The sequence below is a fragment of the Giraffa tippelskirchi genome, chromosome 14, assembly GCF_054371585.1.
Source record: "Giraffa tippelskirchi isolate mGirTip1 chromosome 14, T2T-mGirTip1v1.2.pri, whole genome shotgun sequence".
In the NCBI taxonomy this organism is placed as follows: domain Eukaryota; kingdom Metazoa; phylum Chordata; class Mammalia; order Artiodactyla; family Giraffidae; genus Giraffa; species Giraffa tippelskirchi.
In genome coordinates, this window is record NC_137288.1 from 19,580,649 (window position 1) to 19,597,050 (window position 16,402).

Here is a 16,402-nt window from a genome sequence, read left to right on the forward strand (position 1 = left end):
CAAACTCGTCATCTCACGTTAGTTTTACATTATTTAAAATTTTGTGTAATTGGAATCATAGATTAAATGCTCTTTTGTTTCTTTTACTCATATCTGCAAAATATTGTGCTATGCTATGTATGTGTGCTCAGTCATTTCTGACTCTGCCACCCCTTGGACTGTAGCCCACCAGGCCCCTCGGTCCATGGGATTCTCCAGGCAAGAATCCTGGAGTGGGTGGCCATTTGCTTCTCCACTCTTACCATAGGATCCAGAAATCACACTTCTTGATATTTACCCAAAGGAGTTGAAAACTTATGTCTGCATAAATTAAGCCTGCATGCGGATGATGTTTACAGCAGCTTTATTCATAATTGCCAACACTTGGAAGCAACCAAGATCTCCTTCAGTAGGTGAGTAGATACATAAACTGTGGTACCTCCAGACAATGGAATATCATTCATCACTAAAAAGAAATGAGCCATCTAGCCATGAAAAGACACAGAGGGACTTTAAATGCATATTGCTTAGTGAAAGAAACCAATTCTAGAAGACTGTATAGATTCCAAATATATGACATCCTGGAAAAGGCAAAACTATGGAGACAATAGTTTGCCCAGGGTTGCTAGGATAAATGGGTGGAGCATAGAGAATTTTTAAGGCAGTAAAACTACACTGTAGGATACTATAATGGTGAACACAAGCATGTGTGTGTGCTCAGTCATGTCCGAATCTTTGTGCCCCCTTGGACTATACCCCACCAGTCTCCTCTGTCCCTGGAGTTCTCCAAGTAAGACTATGGACGTGGGTTGCCATTTCCTATTCCACAGGATTGTCCCAACCCAGGGATCGAACGTGCATCTCCTGCATTGGCAGATTCTTTATCACGGAGGCCCCTGGAAGCCCATAATGGTGAATACATGCTGTTATATTTTGTCCAAATCTATAGACTGTACAACACCAAGAGTGAGCTGTAATGTAAATGATGGACTTCAGGCAAATGATGTGTTGATGTAGGTTCATCAGTTGCAACTAATGTCCACTCTGGGGTATGTGGACGGTGGGGGAGGTTGTGCTCGTGTTGGGGCAGGAGTGCATGGGAAACGTCTGTACCTTTCACTGATCTCAGTATTTTCTGTTACGTGCATGTCAGCTCTGGGTTTAGACTGGAGGGTCGTACTTAACGTTCCTGCACCAAGCATTGCTCTCCAAAGTTAACGGTGGCATAACTTGACACATTTCTGATAAAGCATCAGCTTACCTAAGTATCATTTTAAAAATAAGGAAAGTAATTTAATTGTCTATACATTTGTAAAATGGGAAATCTAAAGAAGTTTGATTAAAAATCATATTCTATTAAAAAAGATATTTAAAGAATGGATGGTTAAAATTTCCTCATGTTTGAAATCAGATGTTCCATGAAAGTTCCAAGATGATCTGAGAAGGAGCTAGAATGGTTGGTGCCCTGGTGAAGGATGTTCTCGTTTGAGAAGTTCCCCTGTTCTCAGCCCAGAGTTGTTTCTCCTATGTAAGCCCAGCGCTGGAAATCCAGTCTTTCACACTCAGAATGTACGTGGAAAAATAGATTCTGTAAAACAGATTGGAAGGGACCAAGAAGGAGTGCTTTTTTATTCAAATGACTTGGCCTTAAGCATCATGAAAATAAACGATAGGGTTTTAACTCCTTTTTCTTTTATACATCTATGCTATTGATCTTTTGCTTTCTCTGTGTTAGGAGCGGAAGTAATCTGTAATTCTTTATCCCTCGTTAATGAAACCATAAGACTTCCCTGACATTTCAAGCTGTCTGAGGTCCAAGGTGAAGCCAGCTCTCTCTCTATCCCCTGCTTGCTGTGAATAAATAATGAAGCATAAAAATCGTCTAGTGCTCCAATAGGAAGTGCTGGCTGGGATCTGTCTTATCTGTACTTGTATGTAATGAGACTAGCATCCCCATTTTCTGAAGACATGCCAATTTGTCACAGATCAAGTTTAATGGCATTTTTGTGGCCCATGTTATATGAAATTGTTTAAATGCTTTTAAATCTTTAGACGGTTGTCTTTTTAAGAAGGCTCGTTTTTGTTTTGCACTGTCTTTACTCTGCACAGCCTTCCTCACAGATTTTATTACAAATTAGATCCTTCCAATCAGAAGATAGTTTTAACTATTACTTAAGGTTTTAATGGCGTGGGAGAAGTGAAAAGAATAGCGAAAGGCAACTTCATTTTATTTAAAATTTAAATAGTGTCAAGAATCTTTGCTGAAGAAAGTCAGTTCAGATGGCATAGGGTCCAAAAATAGGAACATACCTTTTCCTTTATACTTTTTATGCCTGCAGTAACTTGCAACCTGCTAGGCAGGTTCTTTTCTAAGCCCTCTCTAGGTCTAAAGCACTTTCCTTGCAAAAAGTTAAAATAGATGCTAAAAAAGTAAACATTGTATTTTTTTCTGGAGAAATTTATATTTCTAACAAAAAAACTTCCTACTTTGTTTTAGCTAAAATTCTGATCTTCATAATGCAGTTAAGAACTAACAAGAACCGTGAACCTTTCATATAATCATATACAAATTATACTATTTATAAAAATTTTTATAGACTGTCTCTTCTCTTTGCTATCTGCCATTTCAAACCTGTATTAATTAGCCAAATGAGGAATGTAAATGCTATTCTGAGAATGATCGGTGGGTGATACATATATCCCCAAACCAAAGAAATTCTACATCTGATTATTATTTAATTTTTATATAATTTGGAATTTTAAAACTCATCTTTATCTTAAAGTTTATAAGATATAGGACTAATGAATGAATGACACAAAATCTTATTCCCTCCAGGTCACTCAGAATTGGAAAAACCAGCTAAACTGGTATTTATTTACTTATTTTAAAGCCCCTTTTTTTGTTGTTTGTGCTTTTATTTTTTGGCCACATGGCGTGCAGAATCTTAGTTCCCCAGCCAGGGACTGAGCCCTGCAATGGAAGTGCAGGACAGCCAGGGACGTCCCTAAACTGGCTTTTAAATATTATATATATATTTACCAATTAAATAAATGTCATATATATATTCTACTGATTAAATAAATGTTTATTGTTTTGAGCAGTTGGATTTGGGGGATGGTTCGTCATGTTCCATCACTGTTATGACCGATAACTGATACAGAATAATAATCACAACAATGGCCCCTCCTGAGGACTTACTACGTGCTGGGCTCAGCACTGAATCTTTTTTTAAACATCAGCGTTTCTTGCTGACACACCTGGGTAGAATCACCCAAAAGCTTGTCAGAATGTCCCAGAGCCACAGTTTAGCTTTACTTAGTGAGAAAAAACCCTAAGGGACCTGGGAACCTGCATTTTAACCATCTCTCCCTTGGGTCTTGTGCACCCTGACATCTGGGACCTGTTGGCACACTAAATGTCATATTTTTTTCTTTAAGAATAAAGAGACTGGGTATTACCATCCTTGTCTTCCTTCCCAAACTGCTAAGCATAACTTGGACACCTGCTGCGAGTCTGGGATGCAGAGAGGTGTGAGAGAAACTTCATCGTCATTGTAATGACAAGCACCAGGGTTGGCTCTAGGATGCAGATAACAAGGCAGCTCCCTATGGCCCAAAGGTGAAGAAGTCAGGAAGCCCAACCATCAGATAGACAGTAGTCACTTTCCTCATCCAGTCCCCACCCTGCTGAGAACTCACTATCAGCAGGGTCCTGTTCTAAGAACTTTATCTGTATTTCTCCTATAGTGATTTTAATAACCTGCTTAGGAAGGTACTGACCCCACTGCAATGAGGGAGTCACTGATGGCCAAGTCCACACAGTCAGTAATCAGTAGGAGTAGAACTGGGACTCAGACTTTATGTTGGAAGTAGAGTTTTCCCTTTAAGAAATGTAGTGTGTCTAGCGTGGGTTGGCTGGAGTCACAGCTGTGCAGAGGTCAGTAGAAGTTGTGCTGCTTCAATGGATGAATGGATGGAGAAAATGTGAGGTATTTATATTAATAATTCAGCCTTAAAAAAGAAAGCAATCCTGTCTTTTGTAGCAACATGGATGATCCTGAAGAACATAATTCTAGGTGGGATAATTCAGACCCAGAAAGATGAATACTGCATGATCTCAGTTATATGTGGAATCTGAAAATGCTGAACTCATAGAAGCAGGGAGAAAGAGGTGGCTGCCAGAGGCTGGGGTCAGGGAGATGCTGGTCACAAGGTACAAAGATTCAGTTGTTCAGGATGAATGGATTCTGGGAGCTGAGGTCCAGCAGGGTGACTGTAGTTAGCAATACTGTGTTATGTACTTGAAATTTGCTAGGAAAGTAGGTCTTCGGTGTTCTCACCATAGAAAGAAAGAATAGGAAGGAAGGAGGAAGGAAGAGAGGGAGGGAGGAAAGAAAGAAAAGAATGAAAGAGAAAGAAAGAAACGAAGAGAAAAAGAATATGACGTGATAGGTATGTTCATCATCAGCTTGACTCTGGTGATCATTTCACCATGCATTACATATGTGACGCATATGAAAACATCAAGTTGTACAAAACAATTCCCATTTGTCACATATTCCTCAATAAAGGTTAAAAAAACAATGCTTCTCCTCTCAAAGACACTGCATCTGCCTTTAAGGGTGGATTCTCATGCACTTTGGTGTGAATTGTGTCCATCTGACCACTCAGAGAACTACTGACCTGGAATCACTTGTTCTCTTTTTCTCTACTCTGTTAAAAATCACACCCCTGTCTTTCCCATTGCTCTCTAAATAAAATATCTGCCTTCTTACACCTTTGAATGAATGTAAACTTCTTGTCTTCCAGCTCCCTGTCTGCTTTAAAATAAAGGCACAAAAAGACTGAAAACAGGGTCTTACATGATTACTTCTGTCCATCTTGAGGATGCTTGTCAAAGTAGAACATGGAAAAGAAAGGTCAATTTTCAGGAACTGAATGCTCTACTTAAAAGAATAAAGAGCAAAGGAACTCTTGTGTTTTCCTTCTGTGCAATTGCAGCATTTGAACATTATTATTGACTTTTTTTCCTTTGAGGGAACATTGTGATGAATTGAATGATTAAAGAAAACCGTTTCCGTTTGTTCTGTTTTGCTCCTGATAATGCGAATCAGGATTGCATTCTGTAATAGCAAGGCTTAAAGGAATGCATTCTGTCTTGGCAATTGGTAGACTTCTCTCTTTTTTTCTTCCTAAGGAAAAACTTACCTAACAGCTCAGAGATAATGAGACAAAAGACCAAGGAGAACAATAGTGCTAATGTGTGTCTCATCCTTCACACTCTCCGTTCAAAGCTCCTGCCATCATGTGCTATTATCCTTGCTTTGCTGATGAAAAAATTAGCCTCAAAGGCACAAATGAGCCTCTCACATCAGTTTTCCTTTAAGTGATTTCTCTTTCTTCTGAAGTATAACAAAAGCATAGGAAAAAATGTTTGCAATTACCCTTATCCTCAAAATGCCAGATTTAGTCAACAAGCATTTACTGAGTATGCACTAAATTCTGAGCGGAGATAATTCATATGTAGATTGGAAGGAACTAGATACAGGGAGGTGAAGTGATGCACGGAGTGGAGCCGTGTTGGGGTGGTCCTGGGAAATTCTAGCTGCACCAGTCTGTCCTCCCTCGGCCCCTTGTATGGCTGAGACTCACAAACCATCAGGATGTCCTTGGAATACTGAACACAGAATGCTGTGTTCCGATTCTTCCAAATATTGCTGAGAAAGGGTTTCTTTTCTCCCCATCGAACCAGTGAAATGTAATTAAAAATTATCACATCACATTTAGACTGTGTGGGACAGATGAAAGACAAGGAGATTTGGTTCCAATTCTTACTCAGCCTACTGAAGCATGTTTTCAGAAATAGGCTGGACTCAGTGCTCTCGACTGTACAACCAAATGCTGATAATAGTAATAGTGGATTTTTTCATGGGTTGTGGGTTATGGTGGTTGTTATGTAAGATCAATGTTCATGAAAGTACTTGTAAACTCTACATCTTTAATGTTTTTATTACAGTTGCTGTTATTTTATTATTAAATTATGATCTAAAATCAACCTCATCAAAAACTCACTAAAGGGGTAAGAGGGCTTCCCTGGTGGCTCAGTGGTCAAGAATCCACCTGCCAATGCAGGAGACACAAGCTCAATCCCTGAGTCAGGAAGATCCCCTGCTGAAGGAAGATGGCAACCTACTCCAGTATTCTTGCCTGGAGAATCCCATGGATAGAGGAGCCTGGCGGGCTATAGTCCACAGGGTCGCAGAAGAGTCAGGTATGACTTAGTGACTAAAAACACCAAAGGAGTGGGAAGATTAAAGATGTGAGTTTTTTCCTGTTGGTGTGGATGCTAACAGTTGATTCTATAGAAATAGTTAGCATTGGGGGTTTTGTAATTTAAAGACATCACTTTACCTGTATTATCCCACTTCAATCTCACTTAACATCCAGAAGCAGATAAGAAAAGTACTATATGTTTAGCCCTATTTTGTGTGATTGAAAAATTAGGCTCCTAAAGGGCTAGTCTAAAGGAGTTCAATTTATAAATAACTGGTGAGTGCCCCCTGCCCAGGTTGGTTTTATCCACGTACATGCCAAGCTCTTCTCTAGGGTATCTGGTACCCTGTGGCTGACTTCCGGTGGCCATCTTGGATTCAAGAGGCTCTGAGGGTGTAGTCTTATTGGTTCTATTCGGCTCCCCACCTGGTCCGAGTGTCTCTGAAGGTAAACTGGATCTGGTTTTCAGATAACCAGTAGTGGAAGTTGAGTATATTCATAGGAAATTTTTTTAAAGGAATTTGTATGTTTGCTAAAACGAGGAAGAATGTTGACTCTTATTTGCTAAGAAAATTAGGCACTTAAAAATAGCATACTTTCAAAAACAGCTTTTTGCTTTGTTTTTTAATTTTTTTCATTTTTTTTTCTTTTTGTTTTTGCCATATAACAACGTGCATCAGCTGTAATTATACACACGTCCCCTCCCTCTCGAGGCTCCCTCTCTTTTCCCACTCCCACCCCTCCAGGTCACTACAGAATGCCGGACTGGGCTCCCTCTGCTATACAGCAGCTTCCTGCCAGCTATCCATTTTACACGGGATAGTGTGTATGTGTTGATGTCGCTTTCTCCAGTCGTCCCCCTCGCTCCCTCCTCAATTGGGTCCATACTTTTGATGTACAGAAAATTCTTTCATTAGTCCTTTAAAAAGGCACATCTATCAGTTGGGTAAATTAAATCACTAAGGCTTATGGTATGGATTTTATTTTCTGTTTTATCTCAAAGTGAGTTCTGCAGGCTTGAAGTCTGAAGTCAAGATGTCAGCAGAGCTGTGCTGTCTCTCAGGTTTCTAGTGAATGATACTTCCTTGCTTCTTTCTAGACTCTAGTGGTTCTGGCAATCCTCACTATTCCTTGGCTTGTTGCATTATAATTCCAGTTTATGTTTCTGCCTGCACATAATCACTTTCCCTCTGTGTGTCTGTCCAGATTTCTTTTTCTTATAAGGACACGTCACTGAAGTCGGGCCCTCCCTGACCCTTTATGACTTCATCTTAACTTGATTACATCGGCAAAGGCCCTATTTCAAGTAAGGTCATGTTCACAGCATCTGACACTTAGCACACAATTTAACCCATAACAGCTACAGTGTTAGAATTATCATTTTTTCCTATGGATTTTTAATATAGCCTCTGTATTGCAACCTTAACATCACTATTGTGATACTATATCTGTACATAAATATCCTGATTTTTGTAGCTCCAGGAATGTCAATTTAGGCATCAATAAATTCTCCATATTTAAACAGCTATTTTTAAGTTGTGCCTGTTATATAACACATCAGCCATCACGATGGAAGCAAGGAGTTAGTCACTCTGAAAGTGCATTTCCAGCCCTGATAATTTTCAGTTGTTTCCCATGGAGCTTTGTATTTCATTGTCAGAGTGCAAAAAACATCTTCATTTCCATCAGAGAATGAGTCTGTGTTGTGTTTACCAATGTGTTTTATTGGAGTCCCGAGGTGCTATAAGCAGCAGTGAAAGGAAAGGAACATGATAGCTGTTCTTACAGGAAGCAAAGAGGTGAAGAGACATGCTTCCATCAGCCAACCACACACTTGTGTGTGTATTAATACATGTCTACAGACTCAACCTTCAGCTCGAGAAGAGTCTCATACGCTCATACGACTTTTACTCTGTACCTGTACTCGTGAGTATATATACATACATGGTGGCTCAGATGGTTAAGAATCTGCCTGCAATGTGGGAGACCCAGGTTTGATCCCTGAGTCAGGAAGAGCCCCTGGAGAAGGAAATGGCTGCCCACTCCAGTATTCTTGCCTGGGAAATGCCATGGGCAAAGGAGCCTGACAGGCTATACCACGGGGTCACAAAGAGCTGGACACAACTGAGAAAGTAACACTTTTTAAAAATAGTTTAGTATAAGTATATAAAAGGCATAGTGTAGTTATACTATATATAATTATATATATAATATATGATAGACATATGTACATATATGTGTATATTATGTATAGTATATTGTATGTTATATACTATATTATGGGCTTCCCCGGTGGCTCAATGGTAAAGAATTCTGCCAATGCAGGGGATGTGCATTTGCTCCCTGGTCCAGGAAGATTCCCTGGAGAAGAACCCACTCAAGTATTCTTGCCTGTGAAATCCCATGGACAGAGGAACGTGGTGTGCTATATAGTCCCTGGGGTCACAAAGAGTTGGATATGACTTAGTGACTGAACAACAATAACAATACTATATTATGTATAGTATAGTGTATATTATGTATGTGTAGTATAATAGTGTAGTTGTACTAAATATATAATATACATCTGTATATATACAAATGCTATAATAATGCATAATAAACATATATATATGTCTAAGTATAGCATAGTTATACTGTATGTATGTGTATTATAATACCATAATATATAACAGCCATACATAATATATATTATATACTTATATATAATATATACTTATCCTATATATTATACTATTTATGTTGTAATTATATGGGTGGATTTTGAAATTAATTAATCTTTAGGACTTTGTAAAGCAAGATCAGCTGTTAGCAATTTCATTTAAACCATTTTTACCCACAGATTTTGAAGACCTAACCCAAAGCACTTTCAAAATTCGATGTATCCAATAATATTGTGTCTCCTCTCCCTTTATAATATTTGCTCTTCAGAGTCCTTTGGAAAATGTCATAAGTGGATTTTACCCATCCTATCTCCTGTCTTTCATGTCATTGATTCTCCCAGTAAAGTCAGCTAAGTACACAACAATATCAGAAAGATGTGATTTTTTTAAAGCTTTTACAGCTAATATGATGCCCTTTTCTAGACACCTTGGTGCACATTTTAGAGTATTCACATTTTTCTCAAAGGCAGCTTCCCAAATATCACTTATTTGTGATTTGTGCATTTCATAGACATATAATTTGGAGCTGGAAGGGGCCCCCATGATGAGCATGGGTAAGCAGTCTAGGTGCCCACTCGGTGGTGCCAGCCTGCAGTCCTGCATGTTATCTGCCAGGGACAGTGACATCATTCAGGCACTCAGCTTCACTTGTCATTGCTGTGGTCATTTTCAATGCTATTTTGTAAAATAAAAATAAAACTGGGGAGGGGGATCAGGGTAAAGTAAGGAAGGGATTAAAGCTGGAGGCTGACGGGCACTCTGGGGTCTGGGTTTGCCCCACTTCTGCCGCCTGTTTGCTGTGCCCGGTCACATGACATCTGTGAGCTTCTGCTCACATCTGTAGATTGTTGATGAGAATGGTCCCCACTGCCCAGGGGCCTAGGGAGTATGAATGCTGGTATTGATACTTCTGTAGTATTCAGAGCAGTGCCTGCCACATTGGAAACACTATATAAATGTTAGTCATTGCTATTGCTATTGTGTTATCACTGTATCTAAGAGAGGTAATGTTGAATAACTTAAAAAAATAAACACAGAAAAAATAAACGCTAAGTTGTCATTATAAACATTTCCAATGGTGACAGCATGTAAGGAGTGTGCAATGTATAGGGGGTGGTTTCTTTCTTTCTGACCACTCCTTACAGACAGAAAATCTCATTGAAACACTTGTACCACAGTTAACTGGTAACAACCACATCCTCCAAGGATGAACAGGACACTGGATTGAAATTGTCTTGGACAGAAGGTTTTATCCTGATGCTTTATTGACTGTTAAACATCTAGATCTGTTTTAATTCTTTAGTTATTGATTCTAACCACTGGTTTGGAAAACAAACCCCACCTTATTAGAACTGAGTATGTGTAATATTCATTCAAGGGAGAAATAATGATGGGCCACAGGACTCACATCTGTAAACTACAAATACATGCAGGTGATACATGGGCTTCCCAGGTGGTGCAGTGGTAAAGAATCCACCTGCCAATGCAGGAGACGTAAGAGACATGGGTTCAATCCCTGGGTTGGGAAGATCCCCTAGAGAAGGAAATGGCACCCCACTCCAGTATTCTTGCCTGGAAAATCCTACGGATAGAGGAGCCTGGCAGACTACAGTTCGTGGGGTCACAAAGAGTGGGACATGACGGAGCATGCATGCACACTTAAACCAGAGTGGTGATCTAAAGCAGAGATGGTCTATGAGGGTATGTAGGATATGTGACCTTTCAAGGAAGGCAATTGAAATGAAAGGTTCTATTGGATCAAGAGAAATATGTACTTGTCACATTATTAGATAATTAAAATCTTTTCCATCCTGAAAAGAAAACCCTATCATAGAAGGACAAAGTTTTGAGGTCTGCAAAGGAGAGGAATTCCCTGGCAGGGATAAAATGGACTCTTGCTGCTGGGGAAGCATGAATGTGCCCCACCCGAGGAGCGTGGTCATCTAGTTTATGACACACTCAGCATCGTTTCTGTGGCATAAAAGGCACTAATAATAGTAATGGTGATGGTACTCTAACCTGTGATGGTGCAGATGACTGAGGGGCTCTATATGTTTGAAAAAATCTAGAGAGGCAAACACTTGGCAAAGTGCCACTTCATGTTAAATATCCAGACTGAATCCAGATGAGTTTCAGATGACAGAACCTTCCAGAACCATGGCTGGGCATTGGGATATACTGATCTACTGTGAACTTAATTGAAGGAGAAGCAGCTACATAAACAGGATGCAATATTTCCAGTTCCCTCTCTGGTGATTTCTTTTTCTTTAGATGACTCACTTGATTTTGGGTGTCTGTGAAAAGTGTTGGGTAGTCATAGATGCTATATAAATTTTACACAGCTTCCTGGATTGTTATAAAAGATGCAGTACAGTTACAAAGACCATATAAAGCAGATTTTCAATCCCCATAATTCCCTTTATTCACTGGATGACCTTGGACTTCCATCAAGTGCCCCCTAAGTTCATCAGAATTGTACCTGGTTCTTCTTCCTCAGAAATGTGGGAAGTAGACAGAGGATGAGATGGTTGGATGTCATCACCAACTCAATGGACATGAGTTTGAGCAGGCTCTGAGAGACGGTGAAGGACAGGGAAGCCTGGTGCGTTGCAGTCCACGGGGTTGTGAAGAGTCAGGCACGACTTAGAGACTAAACAACACAACTTTGAATGGAAAGACATAACATGTACAACTCACAGGAGATTTTTAGCCAGATCTTTATATATGGATGAAAGAGAACTGAGGCGGGCCGTGTTAAATATCCTCTTGCAGTGAAATTTTCATTTAATGCATCATTGTGGTCTCCGACCCTGAATGGGGCAGTTATGAATACATTCTGTTCATGTCCATTTTTGCTGCTCCCAAAGGCAGACTCAGTCCCATTATTATATTTATTATGACATTACATAGTATAGTTCCTTCTATGCTCTCAAGGAATCAAAGGTTTCATTTCCTTTAGGGTGAAGCTAATTATGTTGGAAGTTTTCCATTCAAATTATTTTTAAAAGGATGATCCCTTATGACTTGCAAGGTGTGACTTAAGGAATAAAAAGCTAAGTGAGAAGAGATCCCATCCACGTGAAGGGAAGATAACTGCCTTTTTAGTAGCTGATCCTCTGATATATCTCAAGCACAACATTAGCAAAACAGACACTGGATTTTCATCTCCTAAACTGTTCTTTCTCAGTTTTCTATCATCCATCCCTTTATTCAATTTTTACTCTGAAATATGTACTGAGTACCTACTATGTGCCAAGACACAAGACAAACCTGTGTCTTCATGGAGCTTGTTTACTGACGCCGGAAACCAAGGAGTATACAGATAAATATAGCCCATAATGCTGAAGAGTGATAGTTACTCTGAAGAAAAATAAAACCATGTCAAGTTTCCTAGAACAGCATCTCTATAACCATTTGCTATTATAACATGGACATCTCTTTTTCTTAAATTCTCCAATGACTTCTTATAATCCAGAGCAAAAAGAATCCAGCATCTTTGTGATTTTGCCACATTTGGTATCAAACTCTACAAACTCCCTGCACTCGGTGGGTTCCAGCCACACTTTCTTCTTCCTGCTCCTTGACTTTTCCAAAGGTTTTCCTGCCTCCCCACCTTTTCTGCTGATTCCTCTGTCTGTGATCGTGTTCTGCACATTTTCACATGATTGCTTCCTTTTTGCTTTCAGGTCTCAGCTCCAATGCTGCCTCAAAAGAGGGGCATTCTTGACATCCTTGCTAAATTTACCCATCTCACCATGCTTACCTTTTTCTGTTTCACGTGTTGCTCATAGCTCCTGTCGTCTTGGCTTTCTTGTTTACATTGTATTTCCTCCCACCAGGATTTAGCATCGTGATCAATAGATCTCACCTGTGTTTATTCACTGCTGAATCATTCTTGCCGAGAAGAGTGCCTGGCATACAGTAGGTAATCAGCAGATATTTGTTAAATAAGTGAATATACTGTTTCTTTGAAAAATCTGGGTAAAATTTAAGAAGGTAAAAATCAAGTCCCTTCTGAGACCCAACTGAGAGGAATTTTATTATTTGTTAGACGATATATCAATTACACAGCATTGCTGTAGCATATCATCAAAGACGGATAAAGTTATTAAAATCAGGGAAGGTGTCTAGGGCACTGTTCAAGTAATGATTTAGGGGCTGAAGGTGCAGTTACCATCTCATACTGCACCTTAAATGCTTTGCACCTGAAGACTGGAATTGTGAAATGACTAGCTGGAGAAATCTAATTTGCTAGTTGTGTTGCGTTGTCGATACCAAAGACAGTTGTGCGAACACACATCTTCAATTCGTTCCAGTATTTGCGTTTCAAATGAAAACATGAAAAGACAGGTTGGAAGCAAATATTATTCTGAGAAAAGAAAAGGGAAAAAAAGATTTCTCAGAAAAAATTTTTTTTCATCAAGATCTTTGTGTAGAAAAAATGGTGCCATCATCATATAAGTGCCACTGGTTGTTACTACAAATGCGTTTTACATATTAATTTAAAATCAGCTCTAAGTTTGCCCTCAAAGCCGTATTTCCTTCTGCAAGCATGCGCAGGTAGTGGTGGTATTTTTAGACCCTAAGCGTGGGACTTGTGTGAAAACCTGGAGTGTGTCATGAGGTCTCTTGTGCTCTGGACACCTGACTGCATAGCAGGCCATATGACACATCTCAGAGGAAGCTTCTGGGCTCAAGAATCCAGGAGCGAGGAGTAGCCAGAGAGAGAATTAATATCTTCCGAGAAGGTGAGGCCTCCTTTGTTCTAAATCTTATCAAAGATCACTCTTCCATGAGGTTCCTTTGAAGCCTTGATTTCAGGACAAATGAAAGCTCATCCTTAGAAACCACAGAACCTCACTCAGTCACAGTTGGAGCTCGGTCGTTCGGTGTCCTTCCAAGACAGCCGTCTGTAGAGGAAAGCTTTGGCATCTGGATCATTTGTATCTGTAAGTCTTGAACATTCAGGCAAATAAGAGCACCTTCCCCTCCCTCAATGGCAGTTTCCCTGTTCCTACAGCTTGGACGTCTTATCCTCCTTTGAGAGAGCTCCTGTCTGCACATTTTTGCCCATACTATTGAGTCCCGGCCTGAGGACAGCTGGGTTCAAAGGCTTCCCAGGTGGCTCAGAGGTAAAGAATCCACCTGCCAATGCAGGAGACACGGGTTTGATCCTTGGGTCAGGAAGATCTCTTGAAGAAGGAAATGGCAACCCACTCCAGTGTTCTTGCCTGGAGAATCCCCATGGACAGATTCCCATAGACATGGACTACAGTCCATGGGGTCACTAAGAGTTGGATGCCACTGAGCGACTAAACCACTGAGGTCAGCTGGACCCCTGGGTGGAGATGCCTCCCTGGCTTACAGCACCGTGGCCCCGTGAAACCCCTGGACCCTAGGCAGGCTTTTCTCACCCCCCACACCCCGACTTATCGTGGGTCTGTGTTCCTATTAAACCAGGCTCTTGCTTCGGTTCAGTTCAGTTCAGTTGCTCAGTTGTATCTGACTGTTTGCAACCCTATGGACTGCAGCACTCCAGGCCTTCCTGTCCATCAACAACTCCCGAAGCTCGCTCAAACGCATGTCCATCGAGTCAGTGATGCCATCCAGCCATCTCATCCTCTGTTGTCCCCTTTTCCTCCTGCCCTCAATCTTTCCCAGCATCAGGGTCTTTTCCAATGAGTCAGCTCTTCGCATCAGGTGGCCAAAGTATGGGAGTTTCAGCTTCAGCATCAGTCCTTCCAATGAATATTCAGGACTGATTTCCTTTAGGATGGACTGGTTGGATCTCCTTGGAGTCCAAGGGACTCTGAAAAGTTTTCTCCAACACCATAGTTCAAAAGCATCAATTCGTCAGCGATTAGCTTTCTTTATAGTCCAGCTCTCACATCCACACATGACGACTAGAAAAACCATAGCTTTGACTAGAGACCTTTGTCAGCAAAGTAATGTCTCTGCTTTTTAGTATGCTGTCTAGGTTGGTCATAGCTTGTCTTCCAAGGAACGTCTTTTAATTTCATGGCTGCAGTCACCATCTGCAGTGATTTTGAAGCCCCTCAAAATAAAGTCTCTCACTGTTTCCACTGTTTCCCCATCTATTTGCCACGAAGTGATGGGACCCGATGCCATGCTCACAGTTTTCTGAATGTTGAGTTTTAAGCCAACTTTTTCACTCTCCTCTTTCACTTTCATCAAGAGTCTCTTTAGTTCTTCTTCATTTTCTGCCATAAGGGTGGTGTCATATGCATATCTGAGGTTATTGATATTTTTCCTGGCAATCTTGATTCCAGCTTGTGCTTCATCAAGCCTAGCATTTCACATGATGTACTCAGCATATAAGTTAAATAAGCAGGGTGACAATATACAGCCTTGACGTGCTCCTTTCCTGCTTTGGAACCAGTCTGTTGTTCCATGCCTAGGCTCTTGCTTAGAATCTGCATTTTATCTGTTAGGTGGGAGTTTGGATGCTGGGGTGCTTTTCTCTCTTTTAAAAAATATTTACTTCTTTATGTATTTGCTTTGCATTTTTTGTCTTAACTGCAGCATGCTGGATCTACTTCCCAGACCAGGGACTGAACCCTGGACCCCTGCACTGGGAGTGTGGAGCCCTAGCCTCTGGAACACCAGGGAAGTCCTGGATGCTTGTTTCTTAGCTTCTGTGATTCCCCCCTCTCCCACCTTGCACAGCCCTGTCCTTGCTCAGACGTTCCTCCTTCATATCAACCTGCTGGGCTCCAGGTGGGAGAGGGTGCACCATTCCCAAATCTCCCAGCACCTCCAAGGCACACTGTTTTTCAAGACACATTGGCTCTCTGGTTTTTCTTTCCCCACTTCCACTTCCTGTGGCTCAGCTGGTCCCCCACTCCAGGCTCTGCCTTGTTACCTCCGGCCGGGGCTCCCCTGCGGATGTTTCTCCTCTCCTCTGCCCCATCCTGTCTCACTTCTGCAGTTCTGGCTGCTGCAGCCACACCCTGCTGCCACCTTGTCCCTAAAGCTCACAATGGAACAGGGGGAGCTCTTCCAGAATGCGCAGCCAGGTTCCAGCTGCAAGTTCAGTCTTCCTGATGAGGATCCAGTTTTCCTTTTTGGAGATGAGGCTACAGATGGTTGCCAGGCCTTTTTCACTGTGAGGTGAAAATGAAAAAGAAGTCTGCCGACTTTAAATAATTAGAACATAAAGACATATAATTTCCAAAGCATTAAGATCCTGTTAATAAATGTTTCATATTCTTTTATAATTTACACATTCTCTGTAGATGAAATTGGTGGAGTTGATGACTTTAAATATAGACAAAGAAGATACAAGGCTATAAATCTGAAAATCTAAAATGGGCAAAACAATGAAGACAGTTAGAAGTTAGCTAATATATTTTTATTATAGTTCTGAAAAGAAAGTACCTGATACCTAATGCCTGATTTCTGTTTGAAGATTTTAATATAGACATTAAGCTTCATTATATGTGTTTCTAAGTAACAATCTACTTTTA

General features: G+C 40.6%; 1 long non-coding RNA gene across 1 annotated transcript in view; it reads left to right on the plus strand.

Annotated features, from left to right (window-relative positions):
- The first annotated feature begins 247 nt into the window (after positions 1-247).
- Positions 248-16,402, plus strand: part of LOC145534720 (uncharacterized) — a 41,962-nt gene continuing 25,807 nt past the window's right edge. Inside the window, exon 1 of the long non-coding RNA XR_014074901.1 lies at positions 248-392. This is a non-coding gene — a long non-coding RNA (uncharacterized LOC145534720). The remainder of the gene's footprint in view (positions 393-16,402) is intronic.